Source organism: Cryptomeria japonica, chromosome 10 (assembly GCF_030272615.1).
Source record: "Cryptomeria japonica chromosome 10, Sugi_1.0, whole genome shotgun sequence".
Taxonomy (NCBI): domain Eukaryota; kingdom Viridiplantae; phylum Streptophyta; class Pinopsida; order Cupressales; family Cupressaceae; genus Cryptomeria; species Cryptomeria japonica.
This window is the reverse complement of record NC_081414.1, coordinates 479113014-479130688: the sequence shown is the minus strand read 5'-3', so window position 1 is coordinate 479130688 and position 17675 is coordinate 479113014.

Sequence of the window (17675 nt, the reverse complement as noted above, 5' to 3'; positions counted from 1 at the left end):
AACTGTAGATAATCATCCGGTTCGGCAACCACACACTCAACTGAACTGTGCCTGTCTCTTTGCCAACTCTCTTAAAAATAAACAACTTCATCGACCTTAAATACAAATCAATTAGGTCGGTAACACAACAAAAACCTAACTCTCATTGAGATTACAAAAACATTTAGTTCAAGTATGACCATTGGATTACATATCAATCTCTGCACATCAATCAAGAAAACCTTGATCACTCCTTGATCACCGCTTCATTGAATTTAGTAACTCATCACGTGCTTTGCATTAGATGCAATACATTTTCTCATTCCCTAGACAAAAACCATTACAATAACTCACCAAAATCTCTTGGAATTGTCTTCATACAATAATCATGCATGTCATCATCATTACTGCTCAACATCAGATCATAAACCAATAGATAAGGGTTTATCAAAAACAACAAGTAGGGTTTACTGGTATAAGGTTTACATTGTTTACACCGGTTACCACTTCTCCTCACAAATTATTCCTATTGGTTATAGTAACAATATTACAATAATATCAACAATATCATTACCGGTTTAATTGACATCAATGACAACATAACGTATCATTATTGCAATCTTCATGCAAATGCCAACATGGGGGACTTCAACACCACCCTAAATGATCAAGAGAAGGTGGGTGGCATTCAGAGACACAATATTGTCTAAAGAGATTTCCAGAATTTTATTGACCATAATTAACTTATGGATATTGTCCCCAAAAATGGTGTTTTTACCTGGACAAATAGAAGGGCAGGGTTCTCTAATATTGCAAAAAGATTGGATAGATTTTTGTTGTATAGATATTGGGCTACACATAATCACCTGATATAAGCCCTTATCCTTCTTCTTTCAGGTTCAGATTATTACCTAGTTCAGTTGGATATATCCTCATGCCACCTCAGAGGAGGCATCCCTTTCAAGTTTGAAAAATGTGATGCAGGGACCCCAATCTGCACGATTTGATCTCAGTTTGGTGGAATGAGATTGATGTGGGACATAACTCACACATGTATAAATTCTGCAAGAAGTTGAAATACATTAAAATGAAGATCAAAGAATGGAATCAAGAACACTTCAAGAACATTTTTGCAGAGAAAAGAAGAGCGATGGAAGAATGGGAGAATCAATGAAGTTGTCATTTGTAATGGCATGAGCGAGGAGGAATTCCTCAAGGAAAAAAAGCTAAAAGATGAGCTCAATGAGATCTTGAAAAGGGAAGAAATTCATTTGAGACAAAAATCAAGAGAGATATGGCTCAAGGAAGGAGACAAAAATACCAAGTTCTTCCACACAGCCGCAGTTGCTAATAGAAACAAGAGCAAAATTTCACAAATAAAGAAAGCAGATTGTAGCATGGCTCAGAATATGGAGGAAGTTAGTTAAGAAGTAGTGAGATTTTTTGAATCCATTCTAAATAGAGGTAATTAGGTGGATTGAGTGGCTAGGAAAAAGATCTTAGACTCCATCCCAATGGTAATAAGTGAAGATCAAAACAAAGAGCTATATAGATGAATTGATTGTTAGATGCAATGGTAGTCCCAAAGGCACTGAGGGGGGGGGGGGGTGAATCAGTGTCTAACCGGTTAATGGAATATTTGAACTTATTTATAACTTTGCAACCCAAATTAATGTATCGATAAACAAGTAATAATGCATCAAAGAGAAATAACAGAGACAACATAAATGCACACCATAACACAAGATATTTTGGCAAGGAAACCCAGTAAGGGAAAAACCTCGGTGGGATTTGTGACCCACAATATTTACTCACTGGTCAATATGAATAAATATTACTTACAATAGGGGCCTGCACATGCAGGAAGGCCAACAGCCTAGAGCGCACTGCTCAATGAAAGAGTCTCATTGACTACAAAATGGATAATTAAATCCAAGACAATGTACTGCTCAAAATAGCATTTGTAATGCTTGATTCAGTACCAGTTCAAGCTCAGTCAGAAACCTTAACCAAAAACCTGCCGGCGAATGATATTCACTCACATAACTATCTTCTACGATCTATTACATAATCACCTTTTTTCTATTCTATATATTTTCTCCTATCAAAAATGACCTATAAGATCTCATACATATATGATTCTTTACAATACATCATGTCGGCTTACAGATAATTAATTAAATTACAATACAATTTATATAAACAAAAATTGTCGTATGTCGGCCTGAGTGCTGGTATGCTTTATTTTTGGTGTAAACTAGATGCCGATGAATGACCTTGTTGTGCCTGCCAATGCCGGTAGATGATGTCTGCATTGCTGATGAACCTATAGAATCTTGTTACCGGTTGGTTGCCATCAATGACAACATCAACTATTCTCATGTGAGTGTAGAATGCCAACAATCTCCCCCTTTGGCATTGATGGCAACACTCATGAGAAAAATCCAAAAATTGTTGGCCAAAACTGAAGTCCAAAACTGATCTCCAAAAAGAGTGTGCTCCCCCTGAGCAAGTGATTTCTTCTGTGCATTTTCCTCCATACAGTTTTCTCCATACTACTCCCCCTTTGGCATCAATGACAAAGGATGTCAAAAAGAGTCAAAGAATACAAAATTCTACCTCATAGCCTATAACCAGTTGTTTACAATTTGAAAGATATCTACCAATATTAGATTCGGGTTCTACATGAATTTATTACTGTCAGAAATAATGGTTTCGGTCTGTTGGATCATGCCGGTCAAATAATACATTTGTTGCTATGGTGATCGGTCTCCTTGATTTGATGCTTTAGATAGCTCAACCTACTGAGTTATAAGACTTTCCAATCTTGGACCAAGTTTGTTTTTTAGTTCCCGGGCCTTCATCTTTATCCTTTCTTTTTCCTGCTCCAGTTTGTCTATCTTTTCCTCAAAAACTACCATTTCTTGATAAAAAATTGAGGTAAGTTCCGAAGAACCTATCATATTATCTGCTATGTCATCGATCTCCTTTTGTGTTTTCTTAATCTTCTCATCAATGTCTTCAGTCAGGTGGTGAGGCTTGCAGGCTTCCTTATATAATTCTTTGTATTCCAAAATTATGGAATTAAGTACCGGTAATAAGGAATCAATATGCTTAGTACAAACCTTGATAGTCTTCTCAAATAATTCACCTTTTTCTTTATTCACCCTTTCCTTAATAGTTTCTTCATTAACCTTACCTATAGTTAGAACATTTGAAGCAATAAATTTGGACAATGCATCCAATTTACCCAAAGAACCATCAATATGATCTATCTTACATGCCGGTGCAATCATTTTCAAAATTGGCAATTTATCATCAATGGCCTTAAATGCTAAGGCATTGCAAATTGTGATCATCTTAATTGAATCCAAAAGTACATCAGTTACATTTGTAGGTCTGAAATTTATAGTGGATGTGCTCGGTTCTGTACTAACTTTCTTTTCAACAGATACTTGACCAATTGCTTTAACAACTTCCTCATTTCCAACATTTATTTCCTCTTTATTTACAGTTGTTGCTAGTTTATCACTCTGTGTATGTACCTCTACTTCTGCTAGTTTCTCAGTGTCAGGCTTCTTAGCTTCCACCGATATTTCAATGTTCTGAGAGTCAACAATGTTAACCAGTGACTCAAAGATATCAACATTCATAGCATCAACTGTCTTAACCTCTCTAGTCTCTTTATCCATAACAATATTAAAATCCGGTGTATCTATATTCATAGTAAAAAGAATTTCTGATTCTGGATTAGTATCATCATGATTTATTTCTTTAGCCTTCTTTTCCGGTTGACTGTTTGTATGTACCGGTGTCCTTGAAGTTATTGGTGGGGTGTCTTGTGCTGGTGGAGAAAGGTTATCTATGACCTGTATAACAGGTACAATACCAATTTTACCTTTACCTTTGTCCTTTTGATATACCTTTGCAAAATACTTATCCATTTTCTGTCTATCCCTCTCTTCTTTCTTTTCTTTTTCAACAAAAAATATGTCCCATTTGTCTGTAGTTTCATCTACTAGTTCTTTCACTCTCCCAGCCATTAGACTAACTTGTCGGTGACCACTCACAAAAACTGACCGGTTGGCTTCAGCAATCAGTTCATTTATCTCTTCCCTGGAATTAACAAGGCAAACCACCAATAATGCTTCAACCTTTAACTTTTTATCCAATTCCATCACTCACATTCTTTTAACCTCTAACCTCAAATATAAGTCATTAGGTAGATCATCTACAACCTCAATCAAAACTTTCTTATAGATGTCAAGATGCAAAATAATGCTTTCCTCTATTGTCTCCTTGTCAGAGTCCTTGAAAGAATGATAAAATTTATTCACATTGTTAAGATTACCTTCTTGTGTTATTTCATTGATCAATTCCTCTAGTGTAAGGGTATCCGGTGTCTTAGGTTGTTGTTTCTTCTTTGGAGTTAATTTCTTCTTGGGCTCTCTCACAACCTGCTGCTTCTTCCTTAATGTTCTTGTCCTTTTAGGAGAAGGAGAAGGTACCAGTGAAGGTTTCCTCTTATTCCTTTCAACTCTTTTGAACTCTGCTGCCTTACCACTGTCTGTATCAGAAGAAGTGACAACTGGTGAAACATGAGCTACCGGTTCCAGTCCTTCTAGTTCACTAGTAGAAATACCACTTAAGTTAATCACATTTTCCTTAACTTCTTTAGCCATTTTGGATGCATCTCTGATAAATTTTTCTCTTCTTTTTCTCTGCTTTTGCATTGAAACAACACTCCCAATAATGTCAGCACTACCAAAGATTTCTTCAGAAGGTTCCCTTGGTGCATCAAGAAGTGTCTTTGCATAAGCTTCAAGAATATTCAGATCTACTTCATATCCCATCTCTGTTATCCAAATGGTTCTAGGAGTATAATCTTCCATCGATGTTTCATCTCTTTTGATTACAAAACATATTTTCTTGTTATACTTATCCACAATACTCTTCGGTATCCTTTCTCTAGCCTTCATCTTGGTTTGAAAGTTTTTGAAATAGTCTGCTACAATGTTATCACTTTTAGCACCTATGCCGATAATAGCTTCCATGATTTGTCTACCTACCAAGATGTCATATGCAAAGTCCTTGTGACCAATGCCAGGTATCTCCTTTGTGAAGTAAAGCATTAAAAACACAAGTAGATTCCCAAAATAGAATGTTCCCTTCTTATCACCCTTAATATTTTTCAAGTTATCTAGCAACTCATCTTTAAGCCACTCACAGATGTCAATTTTAGCATTGTTCTTAACCATTTCATATGCACTATGTATACACAAGCTAGAAAAAAAATTTAACCTATTTGCATGAGTAACTCTGTATCCAAATACCATGCTCACATATTTCACATTTGCATCAGTGATGTCACTAACCCTAAGAGATCTGTTGTCAAATGTAGCTCCAATTAGGTCCATAACACCCTTGTTTGGCATCTTCTTCTTTTTGTCGGGCCTAGTACTAGTTGAGGGCAAACCAGTAACTGCCTTGATTGCTTCCTTAGTAATTTTAAAAATAGAGTCTAGCCACATAAAATCCCCATGAACTCTGCTAAGTACAAAATAAACTATCTCATCCAGAAATTTAGGAATGTTTAGAATTTCAACAAATCCTAAATCCTTAACAATCTTATGCTCCGACTTGACTAAACCGTGTTCATCAGTTATAAAATCTTTGTACATGTTTTTCAAATCACCAGACCCTAAATTCTCTATGTTGTAGTGAATATAAATCCTTGGGTCTTCGGCAAAAGCAACTCCCTTCAAAATCTTAGAAAAGGCTCCGATGGAATCATCTTGCTTAGCAATCTCAGGAATGATTTTAAACACGAGTCTAGGGCGCTTAATGTTTTCTACCACAGTAGGGTTTGCAATAAATTCAGGTTGAAGATGCCATTTCAAAAGATAAATACCTTTTAATTTGAAATCCTTGAATGCCTGAAAAACACCTTGCTACTTTGCCTTTAGAATGCCTTTGCTCTCTCTTTGTGTTCTTTGAATGCTTGGATGCTTGGTGAATTGAAATGAGGGTTATCCGGTGCTTTATAACCAAAATGTTCTCCAACAACTGCATTAAATACTTTGCTGGTTAAGTGAAGTCTTAACATATCTGCCAGTAATGAAGAAATATAACTTCTTACCATCAACCGAGGGTAGAATGCATGATTTTCATTTTTCTGCCATACCCTCTAAGGATTATTCCTTAGTTAGATGAAGAATCTCCTACCGGTGGAGGATTACTCTGTTCTACCAGTGCAGAGATAGATTCATCAACTCTTTTATTTCTCTTCTTAATCCATTATTTTGAAAATTCTTGCTTTATTTCATTTACTTTTTCTTTCCCCTTCTCATTAGATCCTTTATTGTTCTTCGGTATAGTCTTGCTTCTACAAAATTTTGCAATATGCCCAATCTTGTTACATGCATAACAAGTTACATTATTCCTCTGAATAGCCTTTCCATATCCTTGACCGATTTGTGTTCTGCATTGATTAGATAAATGTCCAAATCTACCACAAACATAGCATTTCACATTCATTCTGCAATTTTCTAAGTTATGACCAACTTTATTGAATTTGGAACATTGACCAGTGGGTAAATTTGTATTCTGATTATTTCTAAATCTGCACTGATTTGCTCTATGACCAAATTTGTTGCAATTAAGACATTTCACATTAAATTTATAAGCATTAGGTTGTTTTACTGGTTTGCTGTGATCTTGATTGTTTGCAGTCCCAAAACTTTCTCCATGTTCAAATCCAGGTCCAATTGTATCCCCATCAAGTTTCTGTCTTTTCAGCATGTCATCAAGCCTTTCTGAACTTTTCTTGAATTTGTCTTTGTGTTCATTTGCAATGATCAACTCATTTTCCAGAATTCCAACTTGTCTCCTAAGCTCCACTTTATCACGTTGCATATGAATTAGATCTATCTTTAGCATATCATTTTCATGACAAAGTCTCAGATTTTCATTTGCTCCATCATTAAGTCTCCTAGTCAAGTCTTCTTCATTCTTCTTCCTATCTTCAATATCCTTACATAGCCTCATGGTTAAATTTTGCATTTCATTCTTCATGTTAGTGTTCTCTTGCCTCAACTTCTCTGCAATATCTCTAAGAGTTTCCTTTTCATCATCATGTTCTGCATTTGCTCATGAAGTTCCTTCCCCTTTTTTTGTGCTATAACCAGGTTCTCCTGAAGTCCTTTAATGAATTCTTGGGCAGTCCTCAGATCATCTTCAAGTTTGATATTCTTCAATTTTTTTGCATCAAAATCTTCAAGAGCTCCTTCCGACTATTTTCTCAAACTCACCATCGGTACCAGTTTCAGAATCTTCCTCAAGCTGTTAGGCTTTTGCAAATAGAGGACCAGGCTCTGATACCAATTGTTAGATGCAATGATAGTCCCAAAGACACTGAGAGGGGGGGGGGGTGAATCAGTGTCTAATCGGTTAATGGAATATTTGAACTTATTTATAACTTTGCAACCCAAATTAATGTACCAGTAAACAAGTAATAATGCATCAAAGAGAAATAACAGAGACAACATAAATGCACACCATAACACAAGATATTTTGGCGAGGAAACCCGGTAAGGGAAAATCATCGCTGGGATTTGTGACCCACAATATTTACTCACTAGCCAATATGAATAAATATTACTTACAATAGAGGCCTGCACATGCAGGAAGGCCAACAGCCTACAGCGCACTGCTCAATGAAAGAGTCTCATTGACTACAAAATGGATAATTAAATCCAAGACAATATACTACTCAAAATAGCATCTACAATGCTTGATTCAATACCGGTTCAAGCTCAGTCATAAACCTTAACCAAAAACCTGCCGACAAATGATATTCGCTCACATAACCTATCTTCTATGATCTATTACATAATCACCTTTTTTCTATTATGTATATTTTCTCATATCAAAATGACCTATAAGATCTCATACATATATGAGTCTTTACAATACATCATGTCGGCTTACAGATAATTAATTACATTAAAATACAATTCATATTAACAAAACTTGTCTTATGTCGGCCTGAGTTCCGATATGCTTTATTTCCGGTGTAAACTAGATGCTGATGAATGACCTTGTTGTGCCTGCCGGTGCTGGTAGATGATGTCTGCATTGCAAGTGAACCCATAGAATCCTTTAACCAGTTGGTTTCCATCAATGACAACATCAACCATTCTCATGTGAGTGTAGAATGCCAACATTGATGTGGAGGAAGTCAAGAAAGAAACCTTCCAACTTAACCTGGACAAGGCCCCTGGTCCTGATGGTTTTCCTACAACCTTTTCCCAATCCTGCTGGGGCATCATAGGTAAAGATCTTCATTGGGCAGTGGAAGAGTCAAGAAAGAAGATGACTATTTTGGGAGCTATCAATCACACCTTCCTTGCTCTAATCCCAAAAAAGAGCTTCCCTTAGGAGATGGGGGATTTTAGACCTATTACCCTTTGTAACATAGTATACAATATTGTAATAAAGATCATTGCAAACAGGTTGAAGCAGATTATCAATCTCATTATTTTTGATGAGTAGAGTGGTTTCACCCCAAGAAGATCAATTGTTGAAGGTATCCTCATGACCCATGAAACACTTCACTCTGCCAGAAAAACTAGGGATGCTTGCATGATTTTGAAGCTGGATATTCTGAAAGTATATGATCTAGTGGATAGGGAATTCCTTTTCGAGGTTTTGAACAAGTTTGGATTTGAAGATTGTTGGATTAAGTGGATAAAGAGCTTCCTATCTACCCCAAAGTTCTTTGTGCTAGTAAATGGGTCTACTTATGGTTTTTTCTCCTTCACTTGAGGAATAAGAGAGGGAGACGTAATCTCCCCCTTTCTCTTCATCATTATGGTAGAGGCCTTGGGAAGATCTATTCACGGGTTGCACCAAGATGGGTGGTGGGTGGGGGTGAATGTGGAAAATGGAATGGAGCTTTATACTCACCTCCAATTTGTGAATGACACAATCCTCTTTGGTGCTTCGAGAAGGAGTGAGGCTAGAGTCATTAAATCTTGCCTGGATGAATATTGCAAAGCATCAAGATATAGAATTAACTAGAATAAATCAGAAGTCTTCTTCATCAATACACAACCAAGGCTACAAAGAGCCCTGTCTAGGATTCTAAACCTAAGGGTTGCAAACTTCCCAGGAAGGTTTTTGAGTATCCCCCCATTTACAGAGTTGAACAAGATTAGCTATTGGGACATGTTGATTACAAAATGCAAGGAAAAGTTGGAAAATTGGAAGGGCAAGTGGCTATCTTTGGTCGGGAGACTCACTATAATCAAATCAATATTGGTTGCGATCCTTGTATTCTTAATGGTATGCTTAAAAATCCCTATGATTGTAGAAGATGGCCTCATTCAGATCATGATGAAATTTATGTGTAACGGTTTAGGTGAACAAGATAAGTTTCCCTTGGTTGCCTGGTAGAAAATTAGTCGACCCAAGGAATTGGGGGGTGCAGGCATTCACCAACTATCTTTAATGAACCTGGCCATGGGTGCAAAGCTTGTATGGGCCATGTGTAGTGGGGGTGATAAAAAATGGGTCAGAATTATCAAGAACAAATACCTAGATTCAGTTGAGCCAAAAATAATTATTACAACACTTAACCCTCCCAAAGGCTCAACAATTTGGAAATACATATTGGAATGCAGGGATATTATCAACAGTGATGTTACTTGGGAGATCAAAAACAAACATAATGCATCCTTTTGGAATGATTCATGGGGAGGAGGGGAGATTTTGAGCTTGCATCCAAATTTAAATGAAATTAAGGAGGAGACATCTCAGTTATGGGGAAGCAAGGTTAGTAATTTTGGAGAGATAGTTCAACAGGAAGGAGTAATGAAATGGAAATGGTGAGCTCTTGACAATTTGGATGTGGATCAACAACAAAAAGATAACTTAAATAATATTCTGAATGTTTGTATGATCATCCCATCTGGGAAGGAAGACATTATTCAATGGTGTGGATCTAAAGATGGAAACTACAAGGTAAGCCTGGGCTACAAGATCAAAGAAGATGCTAGAACCAATCAAGAATGATCGTCGAAATTATTGTGGAACAAGTATTGTTTGCCAAAAGACAGGGTATTTGCCTGGATAGCACTACAAAAGAAAATTCTAACTAGCTACAGACTCATGAAGTTTGGAATGTAGGGTCCCATCAAATGTGTTCTATGTGGGAATAATTTGGAATTGGTAGATCACCTGTTGATGTTATCTAAATTCTCGAGTAAGTTTTGGTTGCATTTCATGCATAAACTAAACCTTTTTTGTCTATTCTTGATAGGGATTGATGATTAGTTTAAAATGTGGTTACAATAGACCATGAAGGAAGTATTTGGGGATCTATGGTTGATTCTCCCATCCCCCCTAATTTGGGAATTTTGGAAGGAGTAATCGGCATATTTTTCAAGATAAATCTATGGACTTAGGAATCCTCTGTCAAAAGATTGAATCCCAATTGATTGAACTAACAAACGAAGTTGCCAAATGGAAGAATTTGAAGAAAAACACATATATAGGATGGGACTGTAGATTGAAACTTACCTTTCCGAACCTCTTAGTACCTATTGTCTTTGGAAGTAATTCCAGTAACCCCCCGCCTTTCTCTAGACCCTCGATTCAGTGGAATGCTCCAGATTTTGGCTGGGTCAAGGTGAATTTTGATGGGGATTTGTTGGGCAACCCGGGCCCTAGTGGCATTGGGTGTGTGATTAGGGATGAATTTGGAAATTATTTGGAGGAGTTTTTAGATTAAATTGGGCATACCACAAATAACATGACAAAGTTTCAGGCTGCATTATGTGGCCTCTAGGCGGGGGTCAATAGAGGGGCCCAAAAAATCCACTTGGAAGACAACTCCTTAAATGTGGTAAATGGAATTAGAAATAATAGAATTCCAAGCTACATTCTTAATCAATGGCTTTGACAAATCAAATCCCTGCTGGACGGTTTGGATGATTTTCACATTAGCCATGTATATCGGGAAGGGAATGTGATGGCAGATAATTTAGTTAGAGTGACGACACTGTCTATAAACTCATGATTTAATGGTACCATGATCACATCATATTTTTAGTTGGTGTCTGATTATTTTTCCTCATGACACATCTCCCTCGATTTTCTCAGATAGTGGGATCATTGATTTTCATCACTACCCATTTGGATAGATTTGATTTGACATTTCTTAGCAAGGAACATATATCACGTATTAAAACCACTATAATTGGGATGACTTATGAGTTGGTTGGCATGAAAGATCATTAATGACATAAGTTCTAGGACATCCCACTTCCCTTTGGCGATCATGAGAGTGTATGTATGGGTCTATTTATAGACCTTTCTCCTCTATTTTTCTCACATCTCTTGGTGTAGTTAAGCTAGCTCAGAGTGGTTGGTTCAGTGTGTTAGGAAGACTAATGATGGATACGCCTATTATGTTGGAGTCTACCAAGCGACAGATGGCCTTCTTGTGGGAAATCTCTAACAAGCAGCTGCTAGCGGTTATGGCCACGAAGTATCCTCTCATTTTGCATGCTATAAAAATAATTTTGGGTGGGGATTTTATTAGAACTTATCAGCGTTACTGGGTTAACTGAGACATCCCGACCATGTTCATCACCATGTTGGTTTATATGGGGGTGAGCAAGTAGTGAGTCAAGAAAATGACTCCAATGATATTCAGGCACTGCTTCCTTGGTGAGATTGATACAGTCCTGGATAATGTTGATGCCAATTTGCGCATCTCATTGCCACAAAACTACTATATGTCTCTGGGAGTGGGAGTGGAGGTCAATAAGTTTATGGTGGTGCAAGCCCTAGCCCAGGGGATCCTGGTTGCGAAAAGGGATGAGAAGGACCATAATATTTATTTCTTGCTAAAGGCAATTGGCATTCTACATGGCCTTAGCAAGGTATAGATGAGAAAGTTCATGTTGGTGGATGGTCTGAGAGAAAGACAAGACATAGGAATTCAGGAAAACGATGAGGAAAACCCCAAAAAATTATTGGGGGTTTGGTTGCGGCGAAGAATTGATACTGAATGATGATCATCTCCTGGAAGAAATGGTAGATACTGAAGCCCATGCAGACTGCAAAATGGAATGCCCTGAGGTTTTGAGAGTGGTCATGATTCAGAAATCTAAAGAATGCGAGCATAGCTAGTAGGAGGAGGAGGACAGTGAACCAGAGGCCGTTGGTCCTGAGGAGGCTAATGTAGGCTCTTCTTGAGCCTTAGATTGCTAGTTTTCTCTTTTGTTTTTTTAATTTTTTGTATTACTATCAAGCAGTAGCCTAAAATTTTATAACCTTGGCATGATACTGTATAGGGTGCTAGGATTTTCTCTAGATTGTAGTACTGTTCTCTATGGAAATTTTTGGTTTTCTTGGTTGTATTACATGGGCAGCTGACCATTTTGTTAATAATAGGTAGTAAGAAAGCTAGGTATAGTTCAAAAACATATACATGTAAATATCTTTAATATTAATATAATGGGTGCTTCCCCTCTACAACTATTTTCCTATAAAAAAAATCATATTTGTCACAAATATTGGTTGATCATATCCTTATAATTATTAAAGAATTAACGACATTACAAGTTTTCATCAAGTCATGACTACAAGACATAACAAGCCTCTTTCTATTTAAGTGAGAGAAAAATCACGTTTTTATGTTGACTGCATTGAGAACAATGTGAATATTCTATAATGTGAGAACATTAGAGATCGATGTGTTTTACAATGGGAAATGAAACAATTAGTCGCAATGCTTCCTTATGAAGATAGTGATATTGTAGATATCTATGATCCTATATATTTAGCTGATTACAAATATATTTCTAATTTAGTCATGTAGTCTTATAAATTGTATCCTTAAACAATGTTATTCTTATTTAGGGCTCACTTTAGTCCTTCTCCTTCCTTTTCCCTAATTATGCCAGATTCTATTCAAACAATGCCTTAACTTGAGGTCTCAATATTATTCTCTTTCTCTCTAACCATATTCTAACCCAGGAGAATTGGGCTAGGGTACCTAGCGCCATAGTCCAACCAAAAGGAGCTCAAATGTGAACTCTCTAATGGTTGGAAAATGTTGAGCAAAAAAATGCTCCCAATTTCAGTCTTCTTCAAAATTTTCAGCATGTTTCATGAGATTGAGTATAAAATCAAGTCTTATTCCTTCATTTGAAACATCTCTCAATTATATATCAATTAAATTTCCTCATGAACAATTCAATTTTAATTGAGAAAGAAATCAAGCATCTTCAAGGAACTGAAGGAGAAGTCAAGAGTTTAGCTTTTTGACCATTCAAAATGGCATTCATGATCAAGTTTATGTGAAGGCATGCATGATCTTCCACCTAGAAACATCAATTTTTCATGAAGACTTTCATTTGTATCATTTATATAGTCCATTTTTCTTAATTAAGTGGTTAATTGATCATTCTATTGAGATATTGCATTGTGTAATCACTTCTTTCACTGTTAAAGTTGCATATCAATAATTAATTTCTTGCATTATCATTTACAATTGTATAAAAAGCATTATGAGTATAAATGTATCTCATTAGATTTTCCTTCTTTGTGTATGAGATTCATCACCGATTTTCCCAAATCTAACATCCCAATGAGAAGAAGTTATATACTTATGGCTTCCCAAGGTTTAAACACTAAGGGTGTTTAACCTAAGTTGATTAACTTATTCCCTAGGACCTTGGGTGAATCCTCTTCTTTCAATCCAACACCTAAAATGCCTAACATTATTGATAATCTTTCCCTTCATGCTTCTCATGATGGGGATGAATCTTGAAATCAAGTGTCTAATGAATAATTGGGGAATCTTGACAAGCAGTTGGAAGGGATTCAACAATTTTTGAGTCAAAAAAACTTGGTGGAGAGGAAATCCCCTTGATTGAAGATTTAAGGAGGTTAATTTAAAATTATGTACATGGTATGGATAGTTTGTGTGGTATAGCTCGCATAGTAGATGACAACATTATAAAATTGACAAGTTGTGTCGAAGTGCTAGGACATTCAAATCCTCCAACCCAAGTTGATATTTTCATGCCTATTCCTACATCTTTACCTAATGTGCCTACATATATATCATCCACCATGGCTACCTCTACACAAAATATTAATGCTACACATGTTAGCAGTGGGGGGAATCCTATTAATCAATATTCCTACATACCACCCTTAACCAATCTTAAATTTGTTTCCCAACATCTCCTCTACCCATCTATCATAATTTTCCACCTACCTATGATACAACACCTTCAAATGTTCCATCTCAATCCAACATTTCTTAGTCTAATTCATCCACTGAAGCCACCATAAACTATTTGATTTAAAATGTTTCATCTCTACAAAAATATTTGGCTACCAGTTGCCAATACAAATCTAATATTCCTATATATCCTGTCGCTAGCCCACTTTCCCTTGGCATCCTTCATACTCCTCTCCCACAACACATTAAGGTTCCTAGTTTGGAGAAATATAATGGATGAAGTTATCCCCAAACTCATGTGAAAATATTTTCCACTTTGTGTAGTGATTTCCAATATGACCAAAGACTCCTTGCAAAATTATTCTTTCTTACCTTAAGATAAAAATATTTGCAATGGTTTTTCTCTTTTCCTCCTTATTCAATTGATACTTTTCAAAAATTTACTGATGCATTTGTTCAACATTTTCGAAACAATATTGGTCTACAAATTACTTTGACTGATTTGGTACATTGTAAACAATGTATTAAGGAAAAAATAACTAATTTCATTGGTAGATATTAACATTTGCATTCACAAATTTCTTATTGAGTGCCTAATGGCGATGTTCAAAGGATTTTCATCAAAATTTGTAAAAATGATATTAGAAATGATGCTTTTATTTTTTGATTATGCATCTTTTACACACATCATAATTATCAACTTCAAGTGGGTTAATATGAACCTTCTTCATCTTCAACTCCAGTTGATAGGAATTAAGATTCTCATAAAAAATTCAAATATTTGGAAAACAAAACAAGAACTTCATCAAGATCAATAAAAAAAATCCTCTAATCATATTAATTCTCAAGTGACAACCACAACACTTGTTGCAGCTCATTTCTCTTCAAAATTTAGAAATCACAACTTTACTCCTCTTTATAAATCATTGGATGAAATCATGCTTAAACTAATTAATTTCAATGTGATGATGCTTCATCTCGTCTATTCCATAGATACTTCCAAGCCTTTGCCACATTATTTTGATCCTAAAGCCTTTTGGTAATTCCATAATCAAATCGGGCATGATACTGAGAAGTGCATTATATTGAAGCATGAAATTCAAAATCTTATTGATTCTAATACTTTGGTAGTGGATGGTGTGAATGATAAAGGAAACAAATTTGTGGCACCTCTTAATCAAAATTTGTAAACATTTACCAATTCTTTGCCTTCTCACTATAACAATATTATTGAGCATAAAAATAGAGGCTTTATAGCTATTGATGATATATCTAGTGAAGCCAATGACATTGTGTGCCTGATTGAGGAAATTAAACCTCAGTGTGAGACTTGCATCACCTTTGACTCAACAAATATCATTAAAGCACCTAATAGATCATTACAAATTACTAAAAAGATTAAAGATAAGCTTTGAATGATGTAGGAGCATCCTTGGATCATTGGCAATCTTGCTTCAATGAAAAAATATTTGCTTTCTGTTTTGTTTCTTGTTCAGTTATGTTTATGAGTTCTCAGACCCCTCTGAGTTGCTCATTTGTTGTGCAAAGCTATATTTGGCTCATAGACACGTTCTTGCACGTTGATCTTGGATTTCAGCTCGCTTGGATCTTTTTTTGGTAGAATTTTGGTTCCGGATTATCTGGCAATTCTTAGTTTCTGGACTAGTTTGAAGCTTAATGGCTAGATGGTGTTTCCTTATCTTATGGAGCATTTCATTGACCTATGGATCTGATCAATACTTCTTATGATGTTTCCTTTTGGTCTGCATCTCATTTTAGCTCTTTTCCAGATGATTTTTCTTCATACTTAGGGCCGACCTATTTGCACGTTACATTTTCCCACCTTAGGGATTGAAACATTTCTTTGGCCAACTTGGATGTGTTCTAGATGCTACATATTGATGTATTAGATCTTAGATGAGTAGTTAGAGATAGTAGATGATGATGAAATAGATATAGATCAAATTTGAACACCTCTTGGGTTCTGAATTGCATGTTTTATAATCAAGCCTATTAGCTTGATTCTAATCGGATGTTGTCGACCAGTTGTATGTGAATTCATGATATAGTTGAGGCCCGATTTGGCATTCTCTTTGTTCAGTGTTGTTGTTCCCATTGTGTTAATATTGTTGCATGGTCCAGACTATTCTCTTTGAGGACCCTCTTGCCATAGCTACGTCAGTTTGTATCAGAGCGAAGGTTCTTCAACCTAGAAGATTGTGTCCTGTTGAAACTTGTTGGAGGGTGGTGGATTGTAGATCCGACCCATAGTTATAGAGGACTTGCCTAAATGACATGAAGAGGTAAGGTTAGAGGTGAAGCATGAAGAGATGCAGATCCAATAGTGATCGATATGTTGAGACAAATTGATACATGATTGGAAGTTGTCGAAATAACCCAGACAAGAGGTGTACATTTTGATGAAGTGAGTGATGATGAACAAGTGGAGAATGTGGAATCGAAAGATGGAGGTCAACTAGAAAATGGGTAAGGAGATGAAAGGTTGCTGAGATCCCTAACTTGCATGAGTAACAAACCATATTTTAATCCACCAGAATATAGTGGTAAGTTGGATTCAAATGAATTGATAGATTGGCTCATGGAGATGGAGAAATATTTTGATTTTGAAAACATAAGTGAAGACGAGAAGGTGAAGTATGCTTGCACAAAGTTAAAAAAAAAACATCGTTGTGGTGGGAACATTTGCAGACGGATAGACAAAGAAGAGGCAAGGAGAAAATTAAATCTTGGGATAGGATGGTGGGTAAGTTGAAAGCGAAGTTCTTACCTAAAAATTATCAAGTGAACTTGTTCCAAAAGTTGCAAAACCTGAAGCAAAAGGAGTCTAGCATGAGGTAGTGTACCAAATAATTCTACAAGTTGAACATTAGATTCAAACATGTTGACGATGAGGTTGAATAGATTGTGAGGTATATCAATGGATTACAGTTTTCTATGTTGGATATTACTACTGTTAGGATATGTTGTTGTCATTGATGTCAATATATTCCCGTGTTTTGGTGTTGCAGAGAGTTGTTTTGATGATTTGGTGATTGTAGTGAGTTTTTTTGGTTGGTTTATTTATTTTCTATGTTGAATCAACTAGAGATATTTTATTCTTTATTGATTTCATGATGCTATGTGGTGACTTGATCGAGTTGTGGATTCCAGTATGAAGATTGGTGTTTCAGTGTTGAGTGTTGCAGTGTTCTGATGTTTGATCCATTGTGCTCCGATATGATCATATCTTTGGTTGTAGATTTGGGAGAATGTTTGGGATGTTCATGTGTATCTTCACTTCAGATGGTTCATGATTTGGTGCTGCTCAAGTTATCTTTCTTCTCCGAGTTGCTGCTATTGAGTGTTCTTGAGTGTCAGCATGTTGATCGATGAAGATTTGATTAAGTGGTGTTGGTGCAACTATTGCAGATTG